Below are 13,984 nucleotides of genomic sequence, written 5' to 3' on the forward strand. Positions count from 1 at the left end.
GGGGAAGGGAGTCCACCTACTAACAGTCTCCCAGGTGATTGTAATGTGCAGTCATGTTTAGGAACAACTGCTCTGAGACTAAGACCAAGAAAACCTTGCCTAGATGACCTTCAAGGACCCAATGATCCTGTCTTCTGCACAGGATGCCATAAACCTTAACCAAAAGGAGGAACTCACTCTAAATGGGAAGTGGGAAGGGCAGAGGTAAGGTGAGTTCAGGCATTCTACGAGGCATCCTCTTCCTATCTCTGCTCATTCTTTATGTTCCAGTTCAAACACTATCCATGTGTGTATTTACTGAGCACATACTAGATGTGCTAGATGAGCAACACAGGGCAGTGGAACAGGCACGTGTTAACTGACTCTAACATACGCTGTGATGAGTGCACCTCATGGTGTGAACCAAGTACAGTGGGGGGCAGGGGGAAGAATGAGTAACTCTCGTGGGGAGGAGGAGAGAGCGTTTCAGAGCAGGAAACTCACTAGATGGACCACAGAATTTACTTCACTACACAGAATAGTGAGGAGGAGGTGTTCAAAGGCAGCGAGACTATAGGAAGCTTTGGGTATCTTCAAGAAATGAGGAAAATCTCCTGTTCTCTGACACAAAGTAGGAGTAACTGGTAATGTCAGCTGAGAGGGCCTAGGAACGATGATATCTCAGTGACTAGAACTTGGTTTCTAATATCCTTCTCCAGTAAAGGGTACCAGGGCTGCTTAGGGAACTGACAAATCCTACAACTGGGGCAGGAAATATGCCAGAGGAGCCCATCAAAGGGGCATAGGAGCCTACTGAAAGAGCTCCCAGCCACCAAAGCCGGCTCCATTTGGGGAATCAAATGAGTAAAATGGTGATGAATTAGAACCCAAAGTATAAAACAAATATTCTTTAAGTCCACGGTGATATAGTGATGGAGTGAATAAGTAAATGGGGGGAAAGAGTCAAATCTCTCATGCAGAAGAATTCCAGAGTTAAGTAGATGTTCTCGGAAAGGAGGAGCATAGTTACCTGCCCCTTAAGTGTGGGCTGTGTGTAGTGACTTCCTTCCAAAGAACACGGTATGGAAAGAAAGAAGAAAGAGGACCTCAGAACTTCAGTATAATCCTGAGGGAAAAAAAAAAAAAAATCCCAGTTGAGGGACATTCTACAAAATACCTCACCAGTACTCATCAAAACTGTAAAAATCATTTAAAAAAAAAAAAAAAAAAAACAAGGAAAGTCTGAAAAACTGTCAACAGCCAAGAGAAGCCTAAGAAGGCGTGGCAACTAAACAATGTGGCTTCCTGGATGGGTTCCTGGAACAGAGAAAGGACAAAAGTGGGTAACAACTAAGGGGTTCTGGAGAAAGTATGGACTTCAGCTGACACAAATATATCGACACTGGTTCATAAAGGTGTGAAATGCACCATATTAATGCAAAATGTAAGTAATGGCAGAAACCGGGTGTGGCATACTGGGAACTCTCTGTACCGTCTGTGAACATTTCTGTACTTGTAAACTGATTCTAGCCTCTAAAGTTGATGTTAAAAACCAGGGATGCTCACACCTGCCTGCCTGGTAGGGTTGTCATGAATATCAAATGACCCGAGGGATGTGAGCTTACTGTCTAAACTCCGATGTGCGTTACAAATATAAATGTTTAAGTATGATTTTATTTAAACAAAATTATTTTTGCGTTTAAGATTCTTTTTAATTGAAGTTATTCAATTATCTTTTTAACATGTAGAAGTATTCTTGGTAAGAGATTTAGATAGAGACTGATTATTCAGGCTGTGACCAGACTGTGGAGAGCCCCAGAAGCTGTGTGAAGGAGTCTGGGTTTAATTGTGGAGACCATGAAGTGTTAAAGGTTTCTTAGTAGAAGAGGTGTGTGATTAGATCTGAGTGTCAGGACTGGCAGCGGAAGGAAGCGGGACTCGTGGCAGCCCTAGAAATCCGGGTAGAAAGGCTTAAACAGCACAGAGCTGATGCCAAGAGGAGTCAAGTGCCAGATCTGACCCCTGTGATAGGAATAATTTCCTCCTCTGTCCCCCAAACCAAGACTCCTCCAAAATGAACTTTCCAAGGACGGTGTTGATTTGATATCATTTTAATATTTTCAATAAAAGGGAGTTACTATGAATAAAGTACAGGCGAATTTTTATATTTTGCTAAAACTCTTTTAAATGTGCAACTCACCCAGAAATTTTTTTGTCGTCCCATAGGTCTGATTTGGGTATGAGAATATTTTATCGTAATCATGGCGGTCTAGCACATGTTGGTGGTTAATTACTCAGCCTCAACTTCCTTCTCCATAATATGGAGCGGTAACCCCTATAATAGCAATGTGGCTCCTTGCCTGGCACATAGCGAGCACATGGCAAATGGTAGCTATTATTAATGGTAGTAATAAAAGAAGTAACTGGCCTCCCTGCCATGCTCAGGAGAATTACTAAAAATAGTGAAATAAATAAATCCTTGCTGCTACTCATCCTGGACCGGTTCATATATTATTCACCCTGGTGAGAAGCAACTAGATCATTGCTAATGAGTGTTGACAATTGGGAGCATCTGCCCTCAGTGACTTTCCTACTGAGGCTTGTATATAAAACCACTGTTTTGTTCTCTGTCCACTTCATCTTAATATATAGTACGCACTCAACAAACATCAGCTGCTCTGAATAGTGTTAGCATGTGCCGTGCACTCCTCCCAGTTGCAGTCCTGTTCAGCTTCAGGTGCACTGGAGGGCAATTGGTCATCCATTTGAAACGCCCTCCTGGGACTCCTTCAAATTTAATTTTTGTGCACTGAGAGGCTACTTTTTATGTCAGACTATCCCAAACATACCCTCCAGATTTCGTAAAAGTTCATCCAGCTGTTTCCTGTGATGAGATGACAGGCAAACTGACAGAAACTTAATTTTAGGAGCAGAAGTTGTGAAGGGTTTCTGTGCCCTGCTATTAACTGCTACTAAGCTGTCAGCACCTTGAGGGGCAGACCTGTCCCACGCATCTACATGCCGGGCCTGGCCTCCTGCTGGTCCTCAGTCCTCACTAAATGCGGTGATACTCACTGCCAGGAGAACCCCTATAAAGTCCACCTCTCTTCCTAGGAGTGCCTGGGCAGAGAGGGAGAGCGCCACCAAAGCAAACTTCCTGATGACACAGTCTTACCTGGAGTCTACTCTCGTTGTGAAACTTGAATGCATTAGCCACCTCTAATAGTCCCAATTATTCTTTTTTTAAATAAGGCTATTTTCTTCCCTACTCCACCATTCCAGGAATCTATTTGCATATTTTTAAGGCAAGAACTATCTAATAATGAGTAATTTCACTCATCTATATTTAGCAGCAAGGAAGATTTTTTTTTTTTTAGGTCATTGCCCAGAGCTTCTCAGAAACTGTGCAAGTTGGGAAGAGGCAACAGAAAGTAAAGGTCATAATTTTTTTTCCCTTTCATAACTGAAGGAATCACTGTCAGGAACTAAGTCTCAGAGAGTACACAGTAGGAACTCAGTTTCCTCATCCACAAAATGGGCATTACAGTACTAACCCATCAAGGCCATGGTGAGGAATAAACAAAACACGGTCCATCTCCACTCGCCCACCTCTCAGCCACCAGGCTAATGCCCTCTCTGCTGGGGGGAGCCTCTGGCTCTTTCTCTACTCTTGGGCTCCTCCCTCTGATCTCCCAGTTTGCCCTTGCTCTTCCTAAAGCCTAGCTCTCAGATGCCTCTCTCCACCCTGAAATCTTTCTAGATCTTCAGCCTTGGGCTAGTATTCTTAGCTTCCATCAGTCTACCACATCCCATAGTTCTGGAGTTGGTTCCCACTGGTTCCCTGTGCAGTGATTCAGAATTACCCATTCTGTGTACCATCCAACAGGTAACTAATACACAGATTAAACGAGTTGATTTATGTAATTAGATGAATACCTACAACATGATAAATAGTATTGTATCAGTAGCTATCATTGTTATTGTTTTGAAATATTTTAACCATACAGAGAGTCTTAGTGTATAGAGTAATAAATACCCATGCCCCTGCCACTCAACTTTATCAAACCATAATATGATGCCGTACTTTTTTCCCATCTTTTGTAAGAATTGACATTACAGATACTAAAGAGTTAAAGCCCCCGCTGTACTCACCCAACCCCCATCCCCATCCTCCCCTTCACACCCATGGCTACAGTCCCAAATTGGGAGTGAATCATGCTTTTATATTTTTATCTTGTCTTCTAAAGTTTTATTTAAGCATAGAATATTGAGCATAGCCTTTTTCAAGTTACACTTCTGATCAACCTTATGTTTTTGAGATTTACGCATGTTGAAATAGTTCACTTTAGTTAATTAATTTTTGTTACTGTGTTGTATTTCATTATCTGAATATTCTTTAATTTATTCATTCCACTTTTGAAGGACAGTCCTATTGCTTCTAATGTTAGAGACAGAAGAACTATCAGAGATCGTTATGCAGATGAGAAATGAAGCTAAAGAAGGGAGGTGATTTGGCTAAAGTCATACAGAAAATCATGGAGACAGGACTTTAAAAGACATTATTGACCAGATTTGTTCTGGCCAACAGACTTTCCCATTTGTTTTGTCCAGATTCCTTTGAATATCTCATCTCTCATTCCATGAGACCCTGTTGGGACTATCAATGATTCCCTGACCAACTAGTGAGAGAGCTCAGGGCTCAGTCTTTGTCAGTCACATTCCCTGGTATACAATGATTGGTTCAGTACAGATCATGTGGCTTAAGCTGAGCCAATATGAATCCTGTAACTTTGCTAAGCTGAAAAAATATAGGCTGCGGGTTTCCAGAAATTATCTGTCCTGCAAAGTGGGGAGAGTCTAACTCTAGTGGAGAGAATGAATCCGGTGCACAAAAGAGAAGCAGAAACAGAGGTGAGAGAGTAGAGAGAGACAGATACAGGGAGGCTTAATCAAAATTTTTCTGAGTCCCTGATGCTGCATTCCTAAACTCGTCAATGTTTAAAGTTAATAAATACCTGTTCCTTTTTGCTTTTAACTCCGGCACTTTGACTTGGGTTTCTATAGCTTGAAACAAAGGTCCTGACTCTAAGTTTACTGTTCTTTCTACTCTGTCACAACTGCACCCCCTAGATACTCAGTAAGCAGTGAACTGAGGATGATGATCTCAGTGAATCCATAAAAATACTACCAATCTTGGACATAGGGAATGTAGCAGGACTGACCACAGTCAAAGTTATAATGCAACACTTCCCTTTTCTTAGATATTTTATTCTGACCTGCTATGCATGCATTCAGTGTGTATCTATCTTGTTTCTGCTATGTATCCGATGGAAGACATGACAAGAACAGCACAAAGGACATAGAGAAAATGGAACCCTTTTCTAAGTATTTTATATAAAGGGATTCATATAGACTGCCTATTGTAATCCCTAGAGAAAAGGTTAAAAAGTCAATTAAGGAATTAGGCGGAATATTTTCTTTTTAGTATTTGATTAGCCTAACAGGAAACAGGAAAGAACAAAGAGGGGAATGAAGGGACGTAGACCCATAGAAAACAAATAGCAAGATGGTAGACTTACAACCAACCTTATGGGGCACCTGGGTGGGTGACTCCGTTGGTTTAGCATCCGACTTCAGCTCAGGTCATGATCTCATGGTTTGTGAATTCAAGCCCCCCATCGGGCTGTGTGCTGACAGCTCAGAACCTGGAGCCTGCTTCGGATTCTATGTCTCCCTCTCTTCTGCCTCTCCCGTGCTTGTGCTCTCTTTTTCTCTCTCTCAAAAATAAATAAACATTTTTTAAAAACAACCTTATAATAATTATTAACTTGAATTTAAATAAAATTTTAAAATTTTTAAAAATTGAAAACCATTCCATTACCAACAATTACATTAAGAGCAAATAGGCTAAGCCTCCAACTAAGAGGCAGAGATTTTTACACTGGATACAAAAGCAAGACCAAACTATTTGTTGTCTGTAAGTCATAAACTTTAAATATAAAGTTAGGTTAAAAACAAAAGGATGGAAAAAAGAGACCCTGCAAACTGTGAGCCTACGAAAGCCAGTGTGGCTATATTACATCAACGATGATTTCATAAGGAATAACATTAGAGATAAAGACAAACTTTTCGTAATGACAAAAGGGCCATTTCATCAGGAGGACATAGCAGTTATAAATGTGTATGAACTTAGAAACAGAGATTCCAGATCTACAAAGCAAAAACTGACAAAACTAAAGGCGGAATTCGATAGATTTACAGTTATAGTTCATCTTAACCTCCCTGTTCCAGTGATTGATAGGACAAGTACGCAAGTAAACAGTAGCAAGTGATGTGTATAGAATATCCAAACACCACCAATCACCTTGACCTAAATGGCATTTATAAACCATGTGAAATCACTGTAGAATATATATTATTTTTAAGTGGACATGGAACATTCACCAGGATACACCTTATCTTGGGCTCTAAAATGAGTCTCAATCAATTTTAAAAAATTGAAATAAAAGCATATTCTCTACCCACAATGAAATTAAGTTAGAATTTAATAGCAATAAGAAATCTCAAAAATGCCCAGTATTTTAGAACTAAATGACACATTTTCAAATAGCATGTGCATCACAGAAGGAATTACAAGGGAAATCAGAAAATATTTTAAAATGGTGCTAAAGAAAATACAGCTTGGCAAAGTGTATGTAATGCAGCTAAAGCAGCATTTAGAAGGAAATTTATAAATTTACATGATCATATTAGAAAAGAAAAAAGGGGGGCGCCTGGGTGGCTCAGTTGGTTGGTCAACCGACTTTGGCTCAGGTCACGCTCTCCCAGTTTGTGAGTTTGTGAGCCCGCGTCAGGCTCTGTGCTGACCGCTCAGAGCCTGGAGCCTGCTTCAGATTCTGTGTCTTCCCTGTCTCTGCCCCTCCCCTGCTCACGCTCTGTGTCTCTCTGTCTCTCAATCATAAATAAATGTTAAAAAAATTTTTTTAAAGAAAAGAAAAAAGGGCAAAAATCAGTAATCTCTGTTTCTACTTTAGAAACTAGAAAGAGAGCACCTTGGTGGCTCAGTCTGTTGAGTGTCTGACTCGTGAGATCAAGCCCCACATCGGACTCCACACTGAACATGGAAGAAGCTTGCGATTCTCTCTTTTTCCCCTCTCCCTGGCTAACTATCTCTCTCTTTCTCTCTCTCCCAAATAAATATAAAGAATCCCAAATAAATAGAAAGAAAGAAAGAAAGAAAGAAAGAAAGAAAGAAAGAAAGAAAGAAACTAGAAAGAGAAGAACAGATTGCAAAGTAAATAGAGAGAAATAATAAACAAAGAGCAAAATTCAAGGAAATGAAATGAAAAGAAAAACAATCAAAAGAATCTAACAAATTAAAAACCTTATTCTTTGAAAATATTAATAAAACTGTTACACCCCTAATAAGACAGATTAATGAAGAAATAATGAGAACACAAATTATGAATATCAGAAACAAAAGAGGACATGTCAGTGCAGATCCCACAGACATTAAAAGGGTAATAAGGACATATTATAAACAACTTTATGCCAATAAAACCTAACAACTTAGATTAATTCGACAAATTCCTTGGAAGTCATTTGTCCTTCCTTGAGAGACATTCACTACCTTCCTAGTAAGAGGCAAGTAGGTTTTTTGAGGAAAGTGATGTGATGATTCTAAAATATTTATAGAAATGCAGAGAACCTAGAACAGTCAAGACAATTTTGAACTAGAAGAGCGAATTTGGAAAACTCACGCTACCTGATTGCAAGGCTTACCAAGAAGCTACAGGAATCAAGACAGAGTGGCAGTGGCATAAGTGTAAACACATGGATCAATGAATCAGAATGCAGAGGCCAGAAATGGACCTATAGGCATTTTTAATTGATTTATGATAATAAATCCAAGGCAATGTGTTGGGACAAATAATATCTTTTCAATGACTTGTCCTGGAAAACTGGATAAGCATATAGGAACAAGGAAAGAAAGAAAGAACCTTAACACTTACCTTATACCATATACAGATCCTAGAACTAAATGGATCCCAGAACTAAACACAAAATCCTAAACTATAGGCATAAACATGAATACTTCTAGGGGGAAAAAAAGGATAATACATGCATGAGCTTGGGATAAACAAACACTTCTTAGAGGACACAAAAACCATTAATCATAAATGATAAATTAGACTTTGTGAAGATGTGAAACTTCTGATCATTGAAAGATAGGGATAAAATATTTGTAATGCATATGTGTAATAAAAGATTTGCATTCAAGGGGCGCCTGGGTGGCGCAGTCGGTTAAGCGTCCGACTTCAGCCAGGTCACGATCTCGCGGTCTGTGAGTTCGAGCCCCGCGTCGGGCTCTGGGCTGATGGCTCAGAGCCTGGAGCTTGTTTCCGATTCTGTGCCTCCCTCTCTCTCTGCGCCTCCCCCGTTCATGCTCTGTCTCTCTGTCCCAAAAATAAATAAACGTTCAAAAAAAGAAAATTAAAAAAAAAAAAAAAAGATTTGCATTCAAATATATAAAAACTCTTGCAAATCAATGGCAACAACAACAAAGAATCAATAGAAATGGGCAAAATACTTGAATGGATACTTTAAAAGATGTCTGAGTGGCCAACAGCACATGAAAAAGTGCTCAGTGCCTTTCATTAAAACCATGAGATAAACCATTTTATATCCCCTAGAGCAACTAAAAATCAAAAAGACAATACAAGATTTTGGTGAGCTCATTGAGCAGGTGGAATTCTCACACGTTTTTGATGGGATTGCCAAGTGGAATAGCCACTTTTTAAATCTTGCAATTCCTTACAAGGTTAAAGATACGTTTCTTCTGTAACCCAGCAGTTCCGCTCCTGGGTGCTCCCTCAAGAGAAACAAAAGCATGCATCCACACAAAGAGCTGTACAAGAATATTCATACCAGCTCTCTTGCTAATATCCAAAACAGGATCACAACTCAGATATCCATCAGCAGAAGTAGATTATAGAATTACAGATTATAGAATGTCATAAAGTAGAATATATGGAATACTGAGCAGTAAAAATGAACACAGAACCAATATATTCAACAACATAGACAATTTACTAATACTAATCTACCGCGATAGAAATCAGAGGAGTAGTTTTCTATGGCAGTTCAAGGATTGACTGGAAGGAAGCATGGCAGAACTTTCTAGGGTGATGAAAGTTTTCTTGACTGGAGTATTGGTGACCAAAGTATGCACATATGTCAGAACTCACCCAAATGAACACGCATTCGGAATCTTTGCATTTCACTGCATGTAAAATTTACCTCCCTAAAAACAATACTTTTTTAAAAAGGGGGTGTGGGCGCCTGGGTGGCGCAGTCGGTTAAGCGTCCGACTTCAGCCAGGTCACGATCTCGCGGTCCGTGAGTTCGAGCCCCCCGTCAGGCTCTGGGCTGATGGCTCAGAGCCTGGAGCCTGTTTCCGATTCTGTGTCTCCCTCTTTCTCTGCCCCTCCCCCATTCATGCTCTGTCTCTCTCTGTCCCAAAAAATAAATAAACGTTGAAAAAAAAAAAAATTTAAAAAAAAAAAAAGGGGGTGTGCCACTGAAGGAAAATGTGGATGTGAATCCCTGCTCTACCACTTACAAGCTAAGTGTCCCAACCTCTCATTTCCCATCAAACAATGGAGATGGTAACCACACTGATCTCCTCCTGGTCGTTGGGAAGATTAAAGAATGTGGCCCCCTAGAAAGGACTCAGCACAGTGCCTGGCTTGATCTACACTTTCTCAAACATGCTCTGTGTTAAAGACCTTGTTCCTTTCTCTTCTTTGAACTCAGCCTCTTAAACCAGCCAGCCCTCCCTGCTTTGTTGTTAATTCTTCTCTTGCATCACGCTTGGTTTCTTCGCCTCGCATTTTGATAATCATCATCTTTTTGGTCCTCTCCCCCTTTTCCTGGGCTTCAATATGATCACAGTAGACTGCAAGTTCTTTGAGATGAGAGCTATCTTTGCTATCTCCAGCCCTGGAAGAGTGTGAGGTGTTTCTCTGTGTTATTATGTCATTTGTGAGTAGGTAGTACCAATGTTTAACGGGGAATATTCAGTGGTTAGTCTCACATTGTAAAAAAACTAAAAATGATAAAAGAAATTCAGTGATGAGCCAACTCCCAACCTTTCTTTCTTCTACCTGGTTCCCACCCCCCTCACCACTACCACAATAAGAGAGGGGAAAAAATTCTCATATTTCTCTAAGAAAATATTATATATATTCTTATTTCTCCCTCTGTGTTACATAAAAGGTAGCTACTATACCACTTGTGCATTTTGCGGGTTTTTTTTTTCAGCTAACAACACGTCTTGAACCTCTTTGCAAATAACTACTTAGAAATCAGTCATAAAATGTCTCGCGATTGATGCACTATAGGTTATTTCTAATCTTTTGCTGTTACAAACTGCTGTAATGAATAACTTTTTATATAGACCCTTCACGTACAACTATTGGATAAATTCTTTAAAGTGGAATTTCAGGGATGAAGGATATGTGCATCGCTAATTGATGTCAAATCAGCCTCCCTACGAGTTTACCAATTTACACATCCATGAGCAATGAATGAAGGTGCTTGCTTCCCAACAGCCTTGCCATTGAATCAGTGATTGAACACTTGGACTTTTGCTCATGTCATAAGTAGAAAATGGTGTCTCAATGTGGTTTCTCTCATAGTGAAATAGAATCCTGTATGTTTAGACACCATTTATTTTGCCTTCTTTGTGAATTATCTGTACCCATCCCCTGCCCATTCTTTTGCACAGTTGCTAGTCTTTTGCTGATCCATTTCAAGTCATTCCTTATATATCAGAAAGATAAATAAATACTTTCTAATATGAAATACAGTTTTTTTTAATCAGTGTGTCGTTTGTATTGGTCCCTACTTATGGAGTTCGTGCCTTCCAAAATTGTTTTAATGTTTATACAGTTTAAGTTATTAATCTTTTATTTTATGGCTTCTAGATTTTGAGTCACAGTTTAAAGGGCCTTCATATGTTTTTTGTTTTTAAGTTGGCTGTTTCATTGTACCACGTTCCAAAAAGATCGATGATTACAATGTAAAAATGGAAACCGCAAGAATGCTTCTTGAATTGAGTCTAATTTAATTGGCACATTGTGCATGTTGGGGGACACCCTTAGCTCCACACTGGACACAGGGAAGGGATTTTGTTAATCTCTCCCGAGGTTATTATGTTTTCATTATCCCATTGGCTGAGGCTTTTACCAGTCAGCCGTCACTGACTACGGCTCTAACCAGGAACGTGTGCTTCTCACTCTGGATGTGGGCCAGAGACTTCTGTTTAAGTTGCTGCTTTTGTTTCTTTTGTTGCTGTTGCTTTGTTTTGTTTTGTTTCCTTTTCTGATGAGTGGGAAAAACAAGCTGTTGTCAGCCACAGTTACTCAGAGGCCCTTATTAGTGCCTTTTTCTGCCCATCACAGAGGGATAAGACCATGGAATTAAATCGTTCATTCATTCACTTATCCAACAAATCAACAGAGTAAGCATCTGTTGAATGTAAGACAGTCTGCTTCAGTACTGAGCAGACATGGTGAAAAAGCGGACAAAATCACCATCCTCCTGAAGTTTATATTCCAGCAGAAAAGATAGATCTCACACATGTGACAAGTGCTAAGTGCCAAGAAAAAGTAGAGGGTGTGGCTGGAATTTATAACTGGGACCCCTGCCCTGGTCTGACAGATCAGGGATGAATTCCCTGAGGAAGTCTCTTGGGAACTCAACTAGGAAGGGTTGAGTAGGAACTTATCGGGCAAAGAACAGGAAGAAATTTCCAGACCAAAGGAACAAATAACAACAATGGAGCTGAGGCCAGAAGGAGCATGGTGCAGCATAGGAGATGGAAGAACTGTGAAGTGATTGTTGGAGGAGGACAGTGGCTTGCAAGTTACACAGGGACCGCTGTCGGTTGGGTTCTCTGGCTCTTGGGATCACCAACCACGGGAGAAGAGGAGGAAGGAAGGCTGGGCGGAGGGGGAAGTTGGGCTGTGATGCAGTCATAAGAAGGCTTCAGTCAGCCCTGCAGGGAGTTCTAAACTGGATGGCCCTTCAGTGTTGGGAGAAGGAAGACAGTCCATGTCCCAATGTGAGCAGTCAGTCAGTGGACATGGGCTACTCCCTGACAGCCAGGGCTGAGAAGTGAGCATTCCCAGCAGCTGAGAGAAGAAGTCCTTCTGCCCCAGAAGGGAACCTGGACACAAAGCACAGCACCCATGGTAAGAGTCACATCATTCTGGGCCTTTTAAGTCCTGGGAAGAAATCAGAATTTTATTCCAAGTGCAGGAGGAAGCCAAAGGAGAGTTTTAAGCAAGCAAATGAGCTGATGGATCTTTTTAAAAAGACTAGTCGATGGGGCGCCTGGGTGGCGCAGTCGGTTAAGCGTCCGACTTCAGCCAGGTCACGATCTCGCGGTCTGGGAGTTCGAGCCCTGCGTCGGGCTCTGAGCTGATGGCTCAGAGCCTGGATCCTGTTTCCGATTCTGTGTCTCCCTCTCTCTCTGCCCCTCCCCCGTTCAGGCTCTGTCTCTCTCTGTCCCAAAAATAAATAAACGTTGATAAAAAGACTAGTCGGGGGGGGGGGGGGTGGGAAGGGGTGGCGCCTGGGTGGCTCAGTCAGTTAAGTGGCCGACTTTGACTTATGTCATGATCTCAGTTCGTGAGTTCAAGCCCCACGTCGGGCTCTGTGCTGACATCTCAGAGCTTGGAGCCTGCTTCAGATTCTGTGTCTCCCTCTTTCTCTGCCCCTCCCCTGCTCATGTTCGCTCGATCTCTCTCGCGCTCTCTCTCAAAAATAAATTTAAAAAAAATTTGTTTTATTTTTTTAAAAATAAAAAGACTAGTCTGGCTGCTTTGTGTATATATTTTTAAATATGATTTCCTCTTTTTTTAAGTTTATTTATTTATTTTGAGAGACAGAGAGAGCGAACAAGTGCGGGGTGGGGGGGGGCAGGCAGAGAGAGAGGGAGAGAGAGAATCCCAAGCAGGCTCTATCTACACTGTCAGCACAGAGCCCGATGTGGGGCTCCAACTCACAAACCATGAGGTCATGACCTGAGCCAAAATCAAGGGTCGGACACTCAAGGGACTGAGTGACCCGGGCACCCCACTTTGTGTACACATTTTGAGTGGACAAATGTGGAAGAAGAGAAAGCATGTAAGAAGCTACTGCAGTGGTGGAATGGAATCCAGGAGCAGAGGACACCAGTGGGAGGTGGGAAGCAATGTGGCTGCATTTGGCCATAGGGTCAGAGGAGAGAAAGAGAGGAATCATAGATGATGCCTAGGTTCTGGACTCAGCAATTCATAGTTGGTGGTGTCATCTAATAAAATGAGGGAGACTGGGGAAAGGCGCCATTCTGGGGCATCTCATCGTGTCAGATTTATAATTCACTTGTCGGCTCTCTGCACTCTCTGTGCTGTTCCTAAACACACAGGGGCACAATACCTTTTCTACAGGCTACAGTTTTCGCCTGAAACACAAGTCAAAATCCTTCTCCTCCTTCAGTGTCCAGGTGTGGTGCTTTCTGTAAAGCTTTCCTTGACCAGTAAAAATGCTGGTGCATATATAGGTCCTGTTCTTTTATAATTGAGGAAAGTAAAAACTAGGGAAATTAACTGACCTGCTCACCACTGTACTGGATACTCACAGAGCTGTGGGTAGACACCAAGTCTCCTGATTGGGTACCTGAAAACCACATTAAAACAAAGGGAGATAGATAGTCAGTAATGTAAGCCAGAGTGAATGCTAGATCAGTTAGGAGTTTATTATAGAAGCCAAGAGATGATGGTAGGGAAGCATAGGATGGGAGTGGGGAGGAGAAGTGACTATATCTAAGAGATTTCTAGGAAGCAAAATGGCCAGGACTTGGTGTGGGGTTGGGGTAGAGGGAGTGAGGGAGTGAGGGAGAGGGAGGTGTCAAGGATAGCCATGTGGGGAACCTGATGTCATTCACTCAGCTTGAAAG

At 41.3% G+C, this 13,984-nt stretch overlaps 1 protein-coding gene across 1 annotated transcript in view; it reads left to right on the forward strand.

Moving 5' to 3' along the window:
• The first annotated feature begins 12,116 nt into the window (after nt 1–12,116).
• The window catches only part of NR3C1 (nuclear receptor subfamily 3 group C member 1), a 164,186-nt gene continuing 162,318 nt past the window's right edge, over nt 12,117–13,984 (forward strand). Inside the window, exon 1 of the mRNA XM_086701513.1 lies at nt 12,117–12,236. The gene's annotated coding sequence lies outside the window, so the exon portion shown is untranslated. The remainder of the gene's footprint in view (nt 12,237–13,984) is intronic.

The sequence above is a fragment of the Puma concolor genome, chromosome A1 (assembly GCF_028749965.1).
Source record: "Puma concolor isolate L17-30 chromosome A1, mPumCon1.1.hap2, whole genome shotgun sequence".
Lineage (NCBI taxonomy): Eukaryota > Metazoa > Chordata > Mammalia > Carnivora > Felidae > Puma > Puma concolor.